The 21,025-nt window shown below is 37.3% G+C and overlaps 1 long non-coding RNA gene across 2 annotated transcripts; it reads right to left on the bottom strand.

Annotated features, from left to right (window-relative positions):
• Positions 1 to 502: 502 nt before the first annotated feature.
• Positions 503 to 11,947, bottom strand: LOC309493561. 2 transcript variants are annotated; one of them, XR_014203993.1, is made up of 3 exons: positions 11,846 to 11,947; positions 10,844 to 10,956; positions 503 to 853 (listed from the first exon to the last, which is right to left on the bottom strand). It is a non-coding gene; the product is annotated as an uncharacterized lncRNA (long non-coding RNA). The 2 variants fall into 2 exon arrangements; XR_014203994.1 differs by having other exon boundaries at positions 10,844 to 10,959; positions 11,846 to 11,937.
• Between the last annotated feature and the right edge of the window lie 9,078 nt (positions 11,948 to 21,025).

Below are 21,025 nucleotides of genomic sequence, written 5' to 3' on the forward strand. Positions count from 1 at the left end.
AAAAACAGTGCCAACATTTCCTTTTCACCCCCTGATTGCTGCTTATATTCCTGACATCAGTGATATATAGAGTATACTATATAGAGTATACTAGAATGATCAACATGGATCATCTTCAATTAAGCTTTAAGTATTTATAGCAAGATAGCCCACTGCAGCCTCTAGTTATTCACATCGCTTCCCTTTATTTCACTGGAAACTGGCATACATGCAAGTATGTGCAACTTTTGTTGCATTGTTGTCCCAAATATCATTAACCAGATCTAAATTTTTATGTCCCAAGTAAAAGAATCATGGTAATTAATTATATTTAGTTATTTATAAGTTATTAATTATATGTAGTTATTTTTAAAGAAATAAGAAATTAAAATTTCTCAAAAGAAAATTTCTATTTACTGTACCAAACACCACTTTCAATACACAATAGTCATCATACTTTATTAAACAACACTTTATTGGAGAACAAAGCATAAAGTTGATAAAGTAGCAAAAAGACAAATGAGATTCAAGATAAATAAAAATGTGTCTTCAAAAACACGTTAACATCATATGAATCCATTCACAGCTGCTGAAGCCACAAAACGAGTGCCAGATAATCATATTCAGTCACATATGATACAGAAAACAGATTTGATATTGTGTTGGAAAATAATGATTCATTATCACAGCTAAACTGGTTTCTTGCTCTTCCCTGTACGTCTCTATCGTGTTAGTGTTCTTCATCCTCGTCTAAACAGTTTGTTCAGTTGAAGAACAGAAGAACAGAAGATGTGATCACTGATGTGGAGTAGCTTTTTCTCAACCAGAGGAAGAAGTCTCAACATCCCATTGTCAGGCGTTCTCCAGTCCTGGTCTGAAAGTAAAACAAAAGACAGAAACCATTCAAATAAAGTTATGTTATGTTCTGCGTTATTTAAAGCAGTGATGGTTTACTCTGGCCCTCAGCGTCCACTGTCCTGCACATTTAGCTCCGACCTCAAACCCTCCTGCCTATTGTCTAGAAGTAAACCTGAAGACTTTGGTTAAAATTTTCAGATGTGCTCGATTAGGGTTGGAGGTTAACTCTTAACTAACCTCAAAAAGTAGAATGCAAAGGGCCAGAGTTGCCTGTTCCTTACATAAATTTACAAAGCAGCAGTCAGTACGTTATATAATATACACATTGAAGTATTTTATATATATATATATATATATATATATATGAAGAGTTCAGATGCAAAAGCCTCTAAATGCCATCTGAAATTTTCTTATAGAATGATATTTTTTATCAAGCTTGTATATTTAAATTCAATAATTTCACTTAAATTGCAATGAAGATTACCTATTAATTATCATTTAAGTGAATTTACTGAACTTAAATATACAAGCTTGATAAAAATGATCATTCTATAAGAAAATTTCAAATGGCATTTAGAGGCTTTTGCATCTGAACTCTTCATATATATACACACACACATATATACATACACACACACACACATATACATATACACACACACACACACACACACACATATACATATATATATATATACACATATATATATATATATATACACATATACATATATAAATATATATACATATATATATATATATATATAAAATATTGCAGCACAAAATAAGCTAAGTACTGAACAAAAACAGTTTTACCCATATCAACAGCAACATATTTTAAAAGATTTTTAAGAAAGGCATGGTCTCTTTTGAGCCTTTGCCAGTGATGCTTGATTTCTTTCCAGACTACATACTCTTCTGTCACTTGTTTCAAGAGCTTCACATGATCAAAAACCAAGTGATAACCTGTACAATGTAAAATTGTCAACATCAAATTATGTACTACATATTACAGCATTGTTTCAATACAAGACATACCAATGGACTTGCGCACTTTTCTGCCTTCTTTGGGCACCAGATGTTCCTTCCTCACCCGAAACAAAGGACTTATTCGATTAGCTTGCGTTGATATAAGGACTGGTCTTCCTTCTCTGCTGTAAAACAAGATAGTCTCGACTTACTCTATGTGCAATTACTATTGTTCTTGAAACACAAATTAAGACAGTTATAAATAAGTTAATTTACCATATGATTCAGGAGAGAACATTTGATGAGTAAATACTGATTGCAATATTCTAGAAACTTCACCTGGGAAGGGCTGATCCCGGCAAGATTCGCTGCGACTCACTAGTAGCTCTTGTAATGGTTGGCTCTTAAAAGAGCTGTTGAGTTTGATATTGGTAGAGCTTTAAAAAAAAAGGACTAAGTAATCCTGCAAAACAGAAAGGAAGGTCATTTTAATACATTACTTGCAAATAGTCAGTTTATAACTGTAGGATATGTTTTCTGTAAAGAGTGTTGCATAATTAAATGTTAAAAGCATTTTTATGTAATAAGTTCACTGATATGTGGGCATTTCTATGAATAAAAGTATGTCTTTAATAGCAAGCAATAATCATGAAAATGATTTACATGCAAACGGGACAGTTATATATAAATAATCGAGTATCTGATGTCATTTGACAAGTCAGATAAGCTTTTCCACTCTTGCAAACAGAGGTAGGTTATGAGGTGTGGAGAGACATCATGTATCACTGGAACATAAACAGACGGAGACCAATTTGCAATTAATATAAACTTTCTGACAGTGTGTGTGACATCCGACAACTTTCCAAGAAGTGGCGCAACTGATTTACAAATATCGCGATAAATATGTACAGGAATTGAGGCAGTAGCCAATGACAGCACTAGGAGTAAAAGCTGCAGGATTGTGTACGAGTATACAAATATGTACGAGTATCGTACGAATTTGAAAAAACTTGTTAAATCTTGTGAATTATTAAGACTTTCAGACTATGTTTGTACTGATTGGGCTATGGGTTTTGTGAGAAAAGTTTTAAGAAACAACAAATGCTTGATAAAATGTTTGATTTAGGGTTAAAACCAACACATACATACCATTGCGAATATTTGCCTTTGCAGCTGTCCGTCTTCTCCGTTTACTTCTCCTCAAACAATAATGGAATGACTGAGTCCGAAAGGCCCTTTTGGTCTTTTCAGCTGAAAAAAGAGAAAAGAAAATATCATTATGTATAATATATAGGATTATTTAAAGGGAAAAGTACTGATTTACCTTGCAAATATTGGATGTTACATTATAAAGCCTTACAAGCATGGCAAGTGTTGTGGTTAATATGCATTTACAACAAATATCACTTTAAAACTATCAATACTGAGGTAAAAGCATGGTAAGTTTTGTGATTACTGTCCTTACTAAACCAATCACAGTAAAACTAAGGTTACTGAGGTTTAAAGCATGGTAAGTTTTGTGGTTACTGTCCTTTTACCACACCTATCACAGTAAAACTATGGTTACTGTGGTAAAAGCATGGTAAGTGTTGTGGTTACTGTGCATTTACAATAAGTACCACATTAAAACTACAAATAGTGTGGTAAAAGCATGGTAAGTTTTGTGATTACTGTCTTTTTACTACACTTATCACAGTAAAACTAATGTTACTGCGGTAAAAGCATGGTAAGTGTTGTTTTTACTGTGCTTCTACTACAAATACAACTTTGGAACTAATTGTACTATTTTTAATCTGATATGAATATCTAGGCCTATAGCACGTCACGTGACAGGCAGTGTTAATCACCCTGTTTTGAATTAGAAAGCAATGAAACGCAAAGTCTCCGTGGAGATGGCAGATATAATGGCAGATTAACATCGACAAACAGAAAAGACATTATATCACACATTAGGATAGCGTATTTAGGTATTTACTTACCAATACGTGAACTGATGCCAAATATCGCGATGTGTTCGGAACGAGACTTCTTCAGCGCGATTTCCTACTGATAAAATATAATTTTAGAAAATCAATAAACAGCAAAGCAAACCAGCTTCCCTGGCAATAAGACCGAGATAATAACATAAAAAAAATACATAAAAATACAAAAGATCTCGTGAATAAATGTTGATTAAACAGCTTCTCTGCTGCAGCCGACAGCCAGGCAGAAAGAATCGTGCTGTTATTATCACGAAAGACGCTTCCCATTGAAAATACATTAGTTTAAAAAACGTGCTGGTATTACGAAAATAACGAAATAAACGTGTCCGTAGCACAAATCAATAGATTAAATTACGTGACCATATCACGAACTGCCGTGAGATCACGTGCGTTGTTAAACTCACCGCTGAATGATCACGTGCGTTGTTAAACTCACCGCTGAACGCGCTAAACCAGAGCCATAGAGAGAGAGAGTTGCGACACTCTTTGATGTCGCCGCTATGGCTGTCACGTGGTTCATGTAAGCCCCAATAGTTCCAAAACGTACGCTGGCTGTCATGTTCTTCTATGGGACAGACAGCAGCGATTGCATTATTGAACGGTAAATATAAAATAAAACACACACCCAAGTACTTTTTCAGCTGTTATTGCATTATTGCATTTTGTTAATGTCAGTTTTGCATTTGGAGATAAGTTTTAAGCTATATTTTTGGAGGGAAAAGCTTAGTGTTCATGTTCGCATGGGTAGTGGCACTGGCTTTAGCGGCTCTAACTTAACTTTTCCATATCATTCATCTGATGATGGACGTCTCATGATATTTATTTTAGCACAACTGGGCTGTATTAGGCTATTGATTCCCGTGATTTTGCTTATAAATTTTGATTCAGCCATTAGCCTACCTTCGTGATCACGCAAAGAGGTCTGCCGTGGCGGTCCGTTCAGAATTCGCTTAGAAGCTAGCTCACTTCTTCTGATGAAAGTGGCCACCCCCAGGACCACAACGTGAAACATGATCATGTTAAGACTAAGAATATTATTTTAAGATTAAGGCCATACACATTATCAAAACTATAACAGATTAAAAACGAATTTAAGCATGGCTGATACAAATGAAGGTTTTCAAATAAAATATTTTTTTATTAAACAATGACAGACAACAAAAATGTGTGCTTGTGTGTGTGAACAAGAAAAACAAAAACCAGGGGCAGGTGATCCATGAAACAGACAGGACTGGTGATGGCCATAACAATCCTAAAGGTCCAGCATTGTTCTCACAAGCCGCTTCACTCAAGACAATAATAACATAATGAAAAGTTAGTATATCCCAAAAAATTAAATTAAATAAAAGTTGCTATAAAGGTGGTAGCGATTCATTACCGAACTCTTAGCTGACGAAGTCGCGCTAGCTAACTAACGTTAGCTAGCAGGCAGTGCTTGAAAATTGGTTGAAACAACCAACATAAAATATAAATAATTACGCTGTGCATGTACAAATGAAGACCAGTATAAGCATCGCAAAGGGCCTCTGATACAATATAGACAGTTGACAATTCAAAAGAGGTCGATATTTCGGCAACTTAACTCTGGAACAACTCGACGCGCAGCAATGTAAGTGAATGGTGTCCAACGCCCAAATGACAGTGTTTGGAACTATTCCGATCTTCATATCCCGGAAGTAGGCGGTTAAAAGCGCCGCCATTATTTACAACGGAGGTCTATGGGAGTGTCGCAACTCTCTCTCTCTATGACTCTGCGCTAAACCTTTGCGGGGACTTTGATATCAGATTGCGAGGGGTTTTAAACATCAAAAACCAGTTGGAGGGCCAGATAAAAATTATCTGTGTGCTGCCATTTGACTCGCCCTGGCATAGATAATATTTTGTAGCCCAATGAGAAAAAAGGGAGTAAATAATTAAAACAAAATGAACAGCATTAGCTGCTACGTGTGAAAAGAAACCTGCTTTGGATGTATTATGTTCAGGACAAACGTAATAGCACTGCAATAGATTGGCTATATTAGGTTAAGGGCCAACGTAATAGCACTGCTTATATTAGGTTAAGGACCAACGTAATAGCACTGCTTATATGTTGGCATGTAACGTAATTGCGATTTGCAAAATAGTTTCCTTAGAACGTATTTCATGTGATACAGGGTTGATCCAAGGTCAGCAATAGTACTCTTGTGTGAAATAGTGTATTTAGCACTTACTCTGAAGTTCCTTTTGAAGCAACTCAATCTCTAGTGCCAGTTTTTTCTTCTTTAAGGTGTCAAGTTCTATTTCTCCCCTTCATTTTTCTGTTTTTTCAGGTCAAAATACTAAATTTTCTGTTGTAGATTCCGTTTATATACGGATATCACCCTGTGCCATGTTTGGATAAAAAGAATAAAAAAATAAAAAAAAATAAAAAAGAACTGTCAACACAAGCCTCATGCAACAAAAATAAAAAGTACAAGTAGGTTACTACACTGCCCACCTCTGTATCACTTTGTGCAGTAGGCCTTTCCTCCTGCAACTCATATTGCAGTCAGAAATAATAATATGTACACAAGTTACTATAAATGAAGTAAAGTTATTTATGCACTTACAAGTACTTCCTCCAAAGGACAGTCATCTGAGAGGGTTTCTTCACTGTCCTGTGCAATGGAAACAAATGGGCATTACAAAGTGTTGCACTTTCTTCCCTTTTGATGTAAAGTTAGAAAAAGTCCACTTACTGCACATATTTCAGCCACTACTTTCTTGGGAACAGGTACAAGTGTTGGTGTATTATGTAAAACTGCACAAAAGAGGAAACACAATGGCATTACAATGAACTACACTATATGAACAAATGTGATCAGTAACTCATGGCAAAATATTCTTACATTAAGTTCAGCAGTTTTCACCTTCACAAGTCAAAGCAATTGATCACTACTCAATATTTAACAGCTGAAATTACTGTACCAGCCATTTGGATTATATAGGCCTACTTAATTTAATGCGGCAAAAAAAAAAGATATATTTTACAGTGTAGCAAGATCATTTAAAGCTCATTTACCAGTAATGAAGGTGTTGCTGCTACTGGTTCCTGGCTGTTGGTCTGAGGAAGAGCTGCCCCCAGGGATGCCCTCCACAATGGGTCGGTTCACATTTAACCCCAGGGCCAGCTCTACTGCTGGGGTATAATGTGGTATAATGTGAGGGAGCAGGACCACCACCTGTTTGTTTTTTTTCAGCTCAGCCTTTTTCTTGGTTGCTGTTATAAACAGACAAACACATTTAACGGTGCTTTTCTTTTGTAAAAGAGACAAAGAACAGTAGAAGTAGAAAAGATTACCATTTTGAAGAATATTCTTGTACTTCCCTTTTACTTGTTCCCATGTTCTAGTGCAGTGTTCTTCAACCCTGCTCCCGGAGGACCCCCAACACTGCTGGTTTTCTTTGTCTCCCTAATCAAACACACCGGATTCAATTCATCAACTCATTATCACATGGGTTAATGAGCTGATGAGTTGAATCAGGTGTGTTTGATTAGGGAGACAAAGAAAACGTGCAGTGTTGGGGGTCCTCCAGGAGCAGGGTTGAAGAACACTGTTCTAGTGGGTCCTGAGGTGGCTCTGACATTAAGCAATTATGAAATGATTAAAATACAAGAATATACACTGTAATAAGTGATATAACCATAACATGGAACACTTACGCATTTCATTTGTCTGCTACTTTTTGCCAGCCCTCTCTCCTGGCTTTTGCACACTTTGAGGTGTTCCCTGGCATTTTAATTAAGGTTTCATATTCTGCATAACCTTCAATAACTCTTGCTCTGCTGCGGAGAAAAACTATGCGCGCTCTTTGGCCATGGTGAGCAGCCAATAGCAGCGTTGCTGATCAATGTTTCTACTATCGATACATATCCCCTTTTAAACCAGCGCATGAACGCGCAGTTATCTCAGATAACTCAATCCAGCTATACTAATCATAACTGGCAGGTGTGTTCGAAGAAACGAATTAGTCAGATCATGATTAGGCCGATGATATCACCTTGGATGTCTCATAATTTGATCTTGGATGTTTCAAGCAACGTACGAAGAACGGGCCCCAGTTGCTATGACAGCAAGTCCAGGATGAGCGTCGAAGAACTCAGTTAGCTGGATTTGATTGTTGGCGATTTGGCATGATCTTGGATTGTTTGGGTCTTCGACGCTCATCCTGGACTTGCTGTCATAGCAACTGGGGCCCGTTCTTCGTACGTTGCTTAAAACATCTGAGATCAAACGAGACATCCAAGATGATATCATCGTGCTAATCATGATCTGACTAATTTGGTTCTTCGAACACACCTGCCGGATATGATTAGTATAGCTGGATTGAGTTAGTGAGATAATTGCGCGTTCACGCGCTGGTTTAAAAGGGGATATGTATCGATAGTAGAAACATTGATCAGCAACGCTGCTATTGGCTGCTCACCATGGCCAAAGAGCGCGCTCAGTTTTTCAACGCAGCAGAGCAGGAATTTTTACTGGAAGGGTATGCAGAGTTTGAAAAATATAATTAAAACGCCAGGGAACACTGGGAATCAAAGTGTGCAAAAGCCAGGAGAGAGGGCTGGCAAAAAGTAACAGACAAATTAAATACGTAAGTGTTCCATGTTATGGTTATATCACTTATTACAGTATATATTCTTGTATTTTAATAATTTCATAATTGCTTAATGTCAGAGCCACCTCAGGACCCACTAGAACATGGGAACAAGTAAAAGTGAAGTACAAGAATATTCTTCAAACTGGTAATCTTTTCTACTTCTACTGATTAGTCTCTTTTAGCAAAGACATTTTAAATGATGTGTCTGTTTGTCTGTTTATGGTTATCTGCAACCAAGGAAAAGGCGGAGCAGAAAAAAACAGGTGGTGGTCCTGCACCCCCACGTTATACCCCGGCAGAAGAGCTGGCCCTTGGGCTAAATGAGAACCGACCCATTGTGGAGGGCATTCCTGGGGGCAGCTCTTCCTTAAGGCCTATTTATACTTCTGCGTCGGACCTACGCCGGAGCCTCTACGCTGTAGGCAACGCGTTGGTTTTAATTTATACTTCTGCGTCGTTGTCCGCGTTGACGCGCAATTACTCATGCAGAGGGACCATGTGAAACCCGAGGGAGGGGTTCTAGCAGACCAATCACAGCGCTTGCGTCCGCGTAGAATTGACGCGTTGTTACATTTTTGGAGAGGTGCGCATCAGGGTACGCCAAAGGGTACGCGCGCTAAGCACAGCCTACGACGTAGCTACGGCGTAAGTTCGACGCAGAAGTATAAATAGGCCTTTAGACCTAAAGCCAGGGACCAGTAACAGCAACACCTTAATTACAGGTAAATGAGTTTTAAATCATCTTGCTACACTGTAAATAATTTGTTGCTGCATTAAATTAAGTATGTCTATAATCCAAATGGCTGGTACAGTATCAGCTCCGCTTATGAAGCCGGGATCTAATCCTGTTAACATGAAATAAGCTTGCGCACCTGTTGCTATGACAGCAAGTCCAGGAGGAGCGTCGAAGAACCAAACAATCCCAGATCATGCCAAATCGCCAATAATCAAATCCAGCTAACTGAGTTAGCGACGTACGAAGAACGGGCCCCAGGTGCGCAAGCTTAAACCTGCTCGGGAGCAGGCTTATTTCATGTTAACAGGATTAGACTGCGGCTTCATAAGCGGAGCTGATACGGGAAGTCCAGCGCTTATGAAGCCGGGATCTAATCCTGTTAACATGAAATAAGCTTGCGCACCTGTTGCTATGACAGCAAGTCCAGGATGAGCGTCGAAGAACCAAACAATCCCAGATCATGCCAAATCGTGGCATTTAAGCCACTTAAAGGAGCTGTATGTAGTTTTCAGCGGCCTCTAGCGGTGATGTTTCAGATTGCAACCAATAAGTTGACAAGCGCGTGCTCTTGCGCGTGCTCGAATTTATGAGCGAGCACTGTGGATACCGGCCAGACTGAGACGCGTCACGCAACACACCAGAGAGAGCATCCCACAACATGCTAGAAACTCAGGTAAACTCCCACTGCAACGTTACAATAATAGGCTACTTTTATCAGCTTGACGTTGAACTAATGCTCCATGCTCGTACCATGATAAGAATGGAACCCTATCAACCGTGCCGAATTTTGCCACTGCAAGCACTGCTTCACATTTTCTTCAGGAAATGTATACATTCTAGGTTTGTAGATAAGGTCTCTCCATGATTCAAACGCCCTGCCGATGTTGATCCGTGTTTTTTCACCCGAAGTTCATCCGATTCACGTCTGGCCTTTAATACGAGCTTCAGCAGAAAGAAAAAAACGTTTTATTGTTTTTTTTATCAATATGTGGAGTTTGTGTTGGAGTCTGTGTTGTGCTGGGAGCAGGTCGTTTCTTAGTGTTATCAGACATGTCATAAGTTGCATAAGTCATAAGTCCATGTCATAAGTTGCAGTGTCGTCGCTGTTGAGTGCAAAATCAGTAGGCTAGACGAGGCGAGAGGCTCGGGAGCGCTCCGCGCATGCAGGTGACGTCACTGGATTTCGCGGTAAATCCGACCCGGCACCTTCACATAAACATAAGAATACTTGCTTTCAGAGGTAATAGCAAAACCCGAAAAGTGGATCATTTTAATGTGATATTACAACCCCTTCACCCACAGGCAATAAAAAAAGGATTCGTTTTAGTAGAAAAGCTACATACAGCACCTTTAAGACCCAATGTTGTAAAGCAGTTTTTTTTTTAAGCAGTTTTTTTTTAGGCTATCATAATTTTTTATGAAGATCATACATTCATGACCATGCCGATTACAGTATATGTTACTCAGGCTTCACTAACGTGATTGGTACCATAGACTATAGGCTAGACCAGGGGTCGGCAACCTAAGGCACGCGTGCCAAATGCGACTCTGATACTTTCCAGACAAGTTACATACTCTCCTGTCACTTGTTTCAAGAGCTTCACTTGGTCAAAAACCAAGTGATAACCTGTACAATGTAAAATTGTCAACATCAAATTATGTACTACATATTACAGCATTGTTTCAATACAAGACATACCAATGGACTCGCGCAGCTTTCTGTCTTCTTTGGGCACCAGATGTTCCTTCCTCACCCGAAACAAAGGACTTATTCGATTAGCTTGCGTTGATATAAGGACTGGTCTTCCTTCTCTGCTGTAAAACAAGAAAGTCTCGACTTACTCTATGTGCAATTACTATTGTTCTTGAAACATAAATTAAGACAGTTATAAATAAGTTAATTTACCATACGATTCAAGTCAAGTCAAGTCAAGTTTATTTGTAAAGCGCTTTTCACAATACAGATTGTATCTAAGCAGCTTCACAGTATTCAATTAAAATAATACAACAATGTTTGTTTCAAGAGGAATTTATTGATTGATAAAATTAAATTAAATATCCCCAAAATATCCCCAACTGAGCAAGCCAAAGGCAACAGTGGCAAGGAACCGAAAAACTCCATCAAGTGACCTAATGGTGTCCTAAAACTCCATCAGGTGACCTAATGGAGAAAAAAAACCTTGGGAGAACCCAGGCTCAGTCGGGGGCCAGTTCTCCTCTGGCATTTATGAGCTACAGGCCGGATTGTAGTTTGAACTGTAGGATTATATGAATGCCTGGCTGAAGAGATGCGACTTTAATCTAGTTTTAAACTGGGAGAGCGAGTCTGAGCAACGAACAGTATCAGGAAGACTATTCCAGAGTTTTGGAGCCAAATGTGAAAATGCTCTCCCTCCTTTGGTGGTTCTGGATATCCTAGGTATGACCAAAAGCCTTGAATTTAGTGATCTTAAAGAGCGCGATGGATTATAGGGGCGATAGAAGATCCGTTAAATAGACTGGAGCTAAGCCGTTTAGAGCTTTATAAGTCAGTAGCAATACCTTATAATTAATACGGAACTTTATAGGTAACCAATGCAGTGATGATAAAATCGCTGTTATATGATCATATTTTCTTGATCTCGTAAGAACTCTAGCGGCGGCGATTCAGGAGAGAGCATTTGATGAGTAAATACCGATTTCAATATTCTAGAAACTTTACCTGGGAAGGGCTGATCCCGGCAAGATTCGCTGCGACTCACTAGTAGCTCTTGTGAGGGTTGGCTCTTAAAAGAGCTGTTGAGTTTGATATTGTAGAGCTTTAAAAAAAAAAAAAGGACCAAGTAATCCTGCAAGACGGAAAGGAAGGTAATTTTAATACATTACTTGCAAATAGTCAGTTTATGTATAACTGTAGGATATTTTTTTCTGTAAAGAGTGTTGAATAATTCAATTTTAAAAGCATTTTTATATTATAAGTTCACTGATATGTGGGGGCATTTCTATGAATAAAAGTACGTCTTTAATAGCAAGCAATAATCATGTGAAAATGATTTACTTGCAAACGGGACAGTTATCAGCAGTGTAACTGGTCTGATTATGACAAAATAATCGAGTAGCTGATGTCATGTGACAAGTAAGATAAGCTTTTCCACCCCTGCAAACAGAGGTAGGTTATGAGGTGTGGAGAGACGTCATGTATCACTGGAACATAAACAGACGGGGACCAATTTGTAATAATTGTAATTAGTGGTGCACGATATATCGGCCGCCGATATAATATCGGCCGATATGGTCATTTTTTTACACATCGGTATCATTCCGATGTCAAAATATGGCCGATGTGAACAGGCCGACATTCGACGTGTGAAGTTGAAGATGAAGTTGACGATGCTGACTCGATCTTAGCAGTAGTGAATGTGCCTGAGATAAATACACATTTCATACAGATGACATAAGCAGAGAACAGTCTGTTTTCTTTCGTTTTGAATTGTTCTGTTTAAAAATAGACATTTCAAGCTTTCTATATATGTCTGCGGTCTGTGAGGCAGGTAGATTTCGGTTCATTGATGAGACGCGCTCCAGGTTCACGCGCCCTCGCCTCCGTGTCCTGATTAAATATTTTCTACTATATTTACTTCTTATTTAATTCAATCCAGGCAATTGGTTGATGAAACATTTATCAAAATTAAGATACAATTAATACAAAACTAAATTAAATTTAAAGACAGGCTTTTTGTGCTTTCTGTTTGAGGTCTCTGTGAAAGTTTTAAAGCAGTCTTAGTGGCGCTTTCAGAGCGCTCACGTCAACTGTCCCGTCCGTAACATTGTTAACGCAGTCCAGTGCGACTTATGTTTTTTTCCTCTTCATGACACATTTTTGACTGATCGTTTTTTGACTCGTAGATTTTGAATATATTGCTTGATATTTGATACCCGTTCGAATGAGATTTTTCTCAAAAGTGACAGCACGTGTGATTTGTGGATTACTGATAAGCGCGAGTGGAGAAACAGGCGTTTATTGATTCATTCTCAGTGTTGAGAAACGTATAGCCTTCATGTGTTACGTTATTGTATTAATAATAACTAAAGTAGCCTACCTAATTATGTTACATATTTATTTTGTATGAAAACTAGCGCGTTCGTTACTTGTGGATTAAAAAGTAGGCTACCGTTGTATCAGTGCTGCGCGAGCTCTCTCTCTCACAAACACGGACGCGTGCACACACAGAGAGAGAAGATAATTGTAAAATGAAAAATTGACGGGCTAAGTTTAAATTTTGTTCTTGCTTGTTTTTTTTCTGTCAAAATATCAGAAAGTATTTTGTATTATCCATCCGTGTTTTTAAAATTCGTTAAATGACGGACGTTTTACTGTTAACACAGCCCATGTCGGATTGGTCTTATAGCCTAGGCTACTTGTTATTATTTTAAGAATGATTCGTTATGCTATTATTGGACTCCTGTCTATTCATTGTCAACTGTTTTCTATAAATATGTTTGTATTGGCTAACATTTATTCAGTTAATGAGTGTCCTGTTTAAAATGTGCAATGTTCAAACGCAAAGACAGCACGTCACAAATAGAAGCCCTTTTCCCTGTGGTATTTTTTAGTATCATATCGAGGGCTTGGAACCAGAGGGGCGTAAGTGGCATTTTGGGCGAAAATGAGTTCTATATATCAAATTAAAGGTCTTGATGAGCTCTATCTAGTTGTGCCAAAAAGACGCATCAGAAATCAACTTGTATTGAATAAAGCAACAAAACAACAAAGACCTAACACAAAAGTTTGAGCATTGTTTGGAGCCAGAGGGGCGTATGTCCACTTACGCCCTTCTGGCTCTAAAAAATACATGTATGGCCTACACATTGTTTGGAGCCAGAAGGGCGCAAGTGGCATTTGACAAATTTTACAGGAGAGCCAAAACAAAATTTTGACCACGCTTCAATCAACTGTATTTATTAATCTTCAACCACAACATTGCAACCACATACATACTTATATGAGTAAGTTCTTAAGTGAACATATTATGGAATATTAACACGATGAACATATTCTAAAACCTTGCAAAATCTTGAAAATATAAGCAAAAACATCAAATACGCCTTTTTGGCACCAAACATTTCCAATTCCTCTAAAGAAAAATAGGGCGTATCTGCTGATCAATGCAGAAATGATTGGTCAAAACATTGGTTAAAAACACTCTAACTTCATAACTTTTCATTTTATTTAAAATACTGTATACATAGTCATTTAATTTCATCATTTCAAACTGTTTAACATTTCATTTCTAACCGTTTAATTTCAATTCTCATTTATGAGTTCACATTCATGTCAAACAGTTTAACATTTAAGTTCACACAGTTTAATTTCTCTTGTTTATTACACATTTCACTTTTTAGTTCACTTTAGTTGAACTAAAAAGTTCACTCACTGCCCACTGTCAGAGTGTTATAGAACTCTGCATAACAGTGAGGAATACTCCCATTGGTGCACAGGGTGAGTAGGTCTTTTTTCTTTAAGGCACTGATCACTGGAGGATTTTCATACAATGAGCTGGGGTGTGTGGTTCTGGTGCCTCTGGTGCCTCTTGTTGCCTGTTGTGCCACCGTCAGTTTTCGGAAGGTTGGGGCGGTGAAATCATACTTGAAGAAGATTGTTTTTGGTTCATCTTTCGTGTAGCGGAACCATTTAATCTTCTGCCAATGAACTGATTGTCCCTCCTCATCTTTTGTTCTGTTTTTGAGTATGTGGTTGGAGAGGGACTTGAAGTACAGAAAGTCCTTGTGTCCAAGTTCATGTACACTATGGGTCGTTCTTTCTTTCCATTCTCACAAGTGTGTAGTAGCCATCATGGATGGCTACTAGACATGGAGTGTGATAGTGTGCATGCTGCAGTGGAAACTGCAAGAAGAAAAGTTTCTATTTACTCCCATTTCTATTTACTCCCATACTTCTATTTACTGATGGCTACTACACACTTGTGAGAATGGCAAGAAGGAACGACCCATACAGTGTACATGAACTTGAACACAAGGACTTTCTGGACTTCAAGTCCCTCTCCAACCACATACTCAAAAACAGAACAAAAGATGAGGAGGGACAATCAGTTCATTGGCAGAAGATTAAATGGTTCCGCTACACGAAAGATGAACCAAAAACAATCTTCTTCAAGTATGATTTCACCGCCCCAACCTTCCGAAAACTGACGGTGGCACAACAGGCAACAAGAGGCACCAGAACCACACACCCCAGCTCATTGTATGAAAATCCTCCAGTGATCAGTGCCTTAAAGAAAAAAGACCTACTCACCCTGTGCACCAATGGGAGTATTCCTCACTGTTATGCAGAGTTCTATAACACTCTGACAGTGGGCAGTGAGTGAACTTTTTAGTTCAACTAAAGTGAACTAAAAAGTGAAATGTGTAATAAACAAGAGAAATTAAACTGTGTGAACTTAAATGTTAAACTGTTTGAAATTAAATGTTAAACTGTTTGACATGAATGTGAACTCATAAATGAGAATTGAAATTAAACGGTTAGAAATGAAATGTTAAACAGTTTGAAATGATGAAATTAAATGACTATGTATACAGTATTTTAAATAAAATGAAAAGTTATGAAGTTAGAGTGTTTTTAACCAATGTTTTGACCAATCATTTCTGCATTGATCAGCAGATACGCCCTATTTTTCTTTAGAAGAATTGGAAATGTTTGGTGCCAAAAAGGCGTATTTGATGTAGTGTTGCTTTCGTCAACGAAAATTATGACGAAATATTGTCGTCAACGAACCGTTATCACCTGACGAAAACGAGACGAGACGCAACGTAAATGCTGGTCATGTGACGATGACTAAAATAAATGTATAATGCAATATCGTTGATGAATAAAAACGAGACTAAATGTGGTTTAACAAAATAAAAACTATGCTAAAATGTCTCTTCATTTTCGTTGACCAAAACGAGACTAGACGAAATGTTATAACGTCACGACGAATGAGAGAGTTGTGCGTGAACCCGTTTATATAGCTACTGTCTATGGCGTGAACCCATAGCTTTGTCGGCTTTAAATTCTGGTTTGCGATCTGGTCACCCGATTATCAGCAAATTTAACAATATTATTCCATTAAAATGTCTCATTGATATTTTTGACACATTCATAATCGTCACCCTCTGGTTACATGAACGCGTCACCACCGCATCAGCACAGAAAACATGGAGTTTATTTTAAAGAATAATCGCACAACCTATTCGATATTCTATAATTAAATAAACTAATCGAATATTCAAAAAACGTGACTCATCCCTGCATGGAATCTCTTTCTTTTCCCAAATCTTCACTCACGTCTCACCCATTTTCTAAGGGGATTATAAACGTTTCTTCATTGGTTCGCTTTTAATAAGGCCTATTATATTCGTATTCTTTACTGTGGTAAAGTAGAAAATGCTGTAGGACAGATAGCCTACATTTGTACTTGCATGTCAAATTCTACAGTTTGTGCTTGTTATAGACATGGTAAGGCGCGTCAAGTTTAGTTGTAAAGCGCGTTTCACACGCGCGGGTGATTTTTTGTTTCACTTTCTCTGGCAGCGCAATCTCAAACATAGCTTAAATATCTCGCCCTTGTGGAGGATAAAATTCGCTCTTCAGACCATTTTACATCAAGTTGAAAACATGAAGATATCAGAAAAGAGATCGATGGACTCTTTGTGTCCCACATCCCTCTCAAAGCGCATTGTGGTAGGCTATATCACGCGTCTTTGTGTGGAAATATAAAACGAGTTTTTATTTTTTATTTTTTTAAACAACCCCCCCAACCACCGCTGGTAGTTGGTCCATTACCAACAAACTGCCACCGACACAGCCCTAAATATAATAAGATAACCTTGTTTGAAATACTATATTGACTGGGTTAAATAGAATTGCATTACTAAATAAAATACAATTTTCATTGACTAAAACTAGACTAAAATGTCATCAGTTTTCGTCGACTAAAACTAGACTAAAATGTCAACAGTTTTCGTCGACTAAAACTAGACTAAAATGTCATCAGTTTTCGTCGACTAAAACTAGACTAGACTAAAAAGAGTATGAACATGACTAAAACTAATAAAAACTAAAACGACAGCTTGACACAAAGACTAGACTAAAACTAAAAGTAAAACAGGCCGCCAAAAACAACACTAATTTGATGTTTTTGCCATATTTTCAAGATTTTGCAAGGTTTTAGAATATGTTCATCGTGTTAATATTCCATAATATGTTCACTTAAGAACTTACTCATATAAGTATGTATGTGGTTGCAATGTTGTGGTTGAAGGTTAATAAATACAGTTGATTGAAGTGTGGTCATAATTTTGTTTTGGCTCTCCTGTAAAGTTTGTCAAATGCCACTTACGCCCCTCTGGTTCCAAGCCCTCGATATTTGGATATTGGAATAATAAATAAAGTAGCCTATCTTAATTTTACACAATGTTCCTGTTTTTTGTGTGTTTTTTTTTACTGTTTTCTAAGGGTTTCTTAATTTTAGACAAGTTGACCAGCACACATTACTGTATATGCAATGCAGTATAATGCATGTGTGTCGTATGTGACATATTTTGCACACAGGTAAAGGTGCCCAATATCAGTCATTTCTAAAGTAAAAAAAAAGTGTTTTGGAAAATAGCTCTTTATTTGATAATCATTCAAATTTGTTTTCTATACAGAGATATCGACATCGGCAAATATCGGTATCGGCCATAACAGCAATATTAATATCGGTTATCGGTATCGGCCTCAATTTTCACATCGGTGCATCACTAATTGTAATCAATACAATGCAATTAATATCAACTTTCTGACAGTGTGTGTACGAGTATACAAATATGTACGAGTATCGTATACGAATTTGACAACTTGTTAAATCTTGTGAATTATTAAGACTTTCAGACTATCTTCGTACTGATTGGGCTATGGGTTTTGCGAGAAAAGGTTTAAGAAACAACAAATGCTTGATAAAATGTTTGATTTAGGGTTCGAACCAACACATGTATATACCATTGCGAATATTTGCCTTTGCAGCTGTCTGTCTCCTCCGTTTACTTGTCCTCAAACAATAATAGTCCGAAAGGTCCTTTTGGTCTTTTCAGCTGAAAAAAGAGAAAATAAAATATCATTATGTTGTTTTACATCATTCCTGTGGTAAAAGCATGGTAAGCGTTGTGGTTAATGTGCATTTACAATAAGTATCACATTAAAACTACCAATAGTGTGGTAAAAGCATGGTAAGTTTTGTGATTACTGTCTTTTTACTACACTTACCACAGTAAAACTAATGTTAATGTGGTAAAAGCATGGTAAGTGTTGTTTGTACTGTGCTTCTACTACAAATACAACTTTGGAACTAATTGTACTACTTTTAATCTGATATGAATATGATGAACTGATTTAAGGTCTTTAGGCCTATGCTCACGTCATGTGACAGGCAGTGTAACTTAATCACCCTGTTTTGAATTAGAAAGCAATAAAACGCAAAGCCTCAGTGGAGATGACAGATATAATGCCGTGACTGAACGTGAGCTAATCTGATTAATATCGACAAACAGAAAATACATTATATATAACACATTATTCGGACAGCGTATTTACTACTTACCAACATCTGACACACGTGAACTGATGCCAAATATCGCGATGTGTTCGGAACGAGACTTCTTCAGGCTTCTAAGGGTTTGAAACTTGCTGGCCCAGAAAAATTCATTAAACACATCGTTAATATAGTCCAATTTAGTCATTTAATCAAAAATATCTTCATTTGTGTTCCGAAGATGAACGAAGGGGTTGGAACAACATGAGGGTGAGGAATTACTGACAGAATTTTCATTTTCAAACTTAATAATCGTGACCGCCAATAGCAGCGCTTACTGATCGTGACGTGGGCCAATAGCAAAGCAGAATCATTGTGGGAAATACCGACTGTATTAACGAATAAAGGTAGAATTTGTGTTCTTATCGTGTTTAACACATCTGTATTTGCCCGCGCGAGTATATCCAACTTCAAAAATCGCAGCTTGAATTCAATTTACAGTTACCGTCGAAGAGAAACATAGCTCCTATCTGCCCTATATAAATAACTGCCTGTACACTCTTTAGGATGTGGAGGGTAGGGCGATGAGGCTGCGAGCTACACCTATGAACCATTGAATCACTTTGCTGGCTGGTGCACCGGCTAATCGTGGTTGCCTTGATGCACTTGCTGATCTGGCCGGGTTGACACTCATCGGATGCCTTCCACAAATGGTTTTTTTGTACTTTTTTGCCTTGTTTCTTCATCATAATGACACAATCAAATCATTCAATCATTTCAAATATTTACAATCTGTTCATTATTCTCTTTCGGAATGAAAGATGACATTTAAAAAAGGGTGCAGCTCTGTTTTTTTCTTTAAAAAAAAGAAACAAAAAAACACAAATGGCTGGATTTTCTTTTACAAATGTATTGTTGTCATCAAATAATAGTATTAGAAAATTGGACCACATTTCCCATCGGTTTTTCATTTGGAATATTTATTTATACGTTTATTGGATTTCATTTGACTGATCGCATCTTTACCCAGAAGTGCAAAGTCATAGATATATACACTAGACTGCGGCAGTTGATTGGAACGAATGCCTTACATATATATAAAGAAATAAATTACCAAAACTTGGCCACTAAATATTTAATATTCAATTATTTTAATGATCACAATTAAAGTTTTCATTTTATTAACTGAACAAGCGCAACATTCAGCATTCAATCAAATATTATAAAATATGTATTATTATTAATAATGTTATTTCAACATAATATCTCGTTATTTCGACATAATATGTGTGGGGGCAACAAGCAAGATGTGCATTTGTAAATCCGGTGACGCGTGCATTGATTTTTATTAATAATCTAGTGTTTTCTGACAGTGTCGACTCGGCTGCAAAGATGAAGTTGACGATCGCCGTATAGTGAACGCGCCTATAGAGAGAAATGCACATAATGGATTACATAATCAGAGAGTAGCCTTTTTCTTTTCGTTTTGAATTATTTCGTTTAAAGACATTTCAAGCTTTGTGTATTTGATGTATTTCTCATGTCTGTGTGTGAGGCATTCAATGAGTTTCGTTAAGTTAGGATGAGATGCGCTCCAGTTAACGTGCAATGCAAGATTATCATTTTTTTATTATTATTTATTAAATCTTATTTATCTTATTTATTAAATACAGGCTGATGAAAAATGTATTAAAATTAAGATACAATTTATACAAAACGAAATTCACTTTTACTCGTGCTTTTCACTTTTCATAAATCAACATACATGGGGAAAAAAATAACATTATAACATTTGAACAAATATGAAAATAAATGCGCTTATTTAATGGCTACAACAGTATAGGCCTACAGACTCTCTATTTGTACAAATTGCTGCACATTCATTTAATTCTGAATTTTGCACACACAAGTTGATAGGCATTTGTTCAAATCAAGTTCATGATAATTGTGCGTGCATTTATTAATCATTATGATACTAAAATCATAACAAAGTAGGTTATGCTATGTACAAAAAAATCAGATGAGCCCAGAATATTCCAAACTGCCGTAGCCAAGGCGACATCTAGTGTATATAAACTTATTACACCGTCGTGCTAAGTCATAGGGTCCGTGCACTTTTTGATCATTTCATTTCCTGTTTAGAATGGAATAAGGAGAAATGAAAACCAGCTCGTTTATTCGTTTTTTTGGCTAGATTTTGGCTAGATTTTTCATTTTTCGTTTATGGTTTACAAGTCGGTCATTTGCACACGTGGGCGGCGCTGAAACGCCCCTTTCATCTGATTGGTCAAACCGCTCCGCCTTCAGTAAGCTGTGAGCTTTTCTTTCTGTCA

This window comes from Leuciscus leuciscus, assembly GCF_965113295.1.
Source record: "Leuciscus leuciscus genome assembly, contig: SUPER_2_unloc_8, whole genome shotgun sequence".
Lineage (NCBI taxonomy): Eukaryota > Metazoa > Chordata > Actinopteri > Cypriniformes > Leuciscidae > Leuciscus > Leuciscus leuciscus.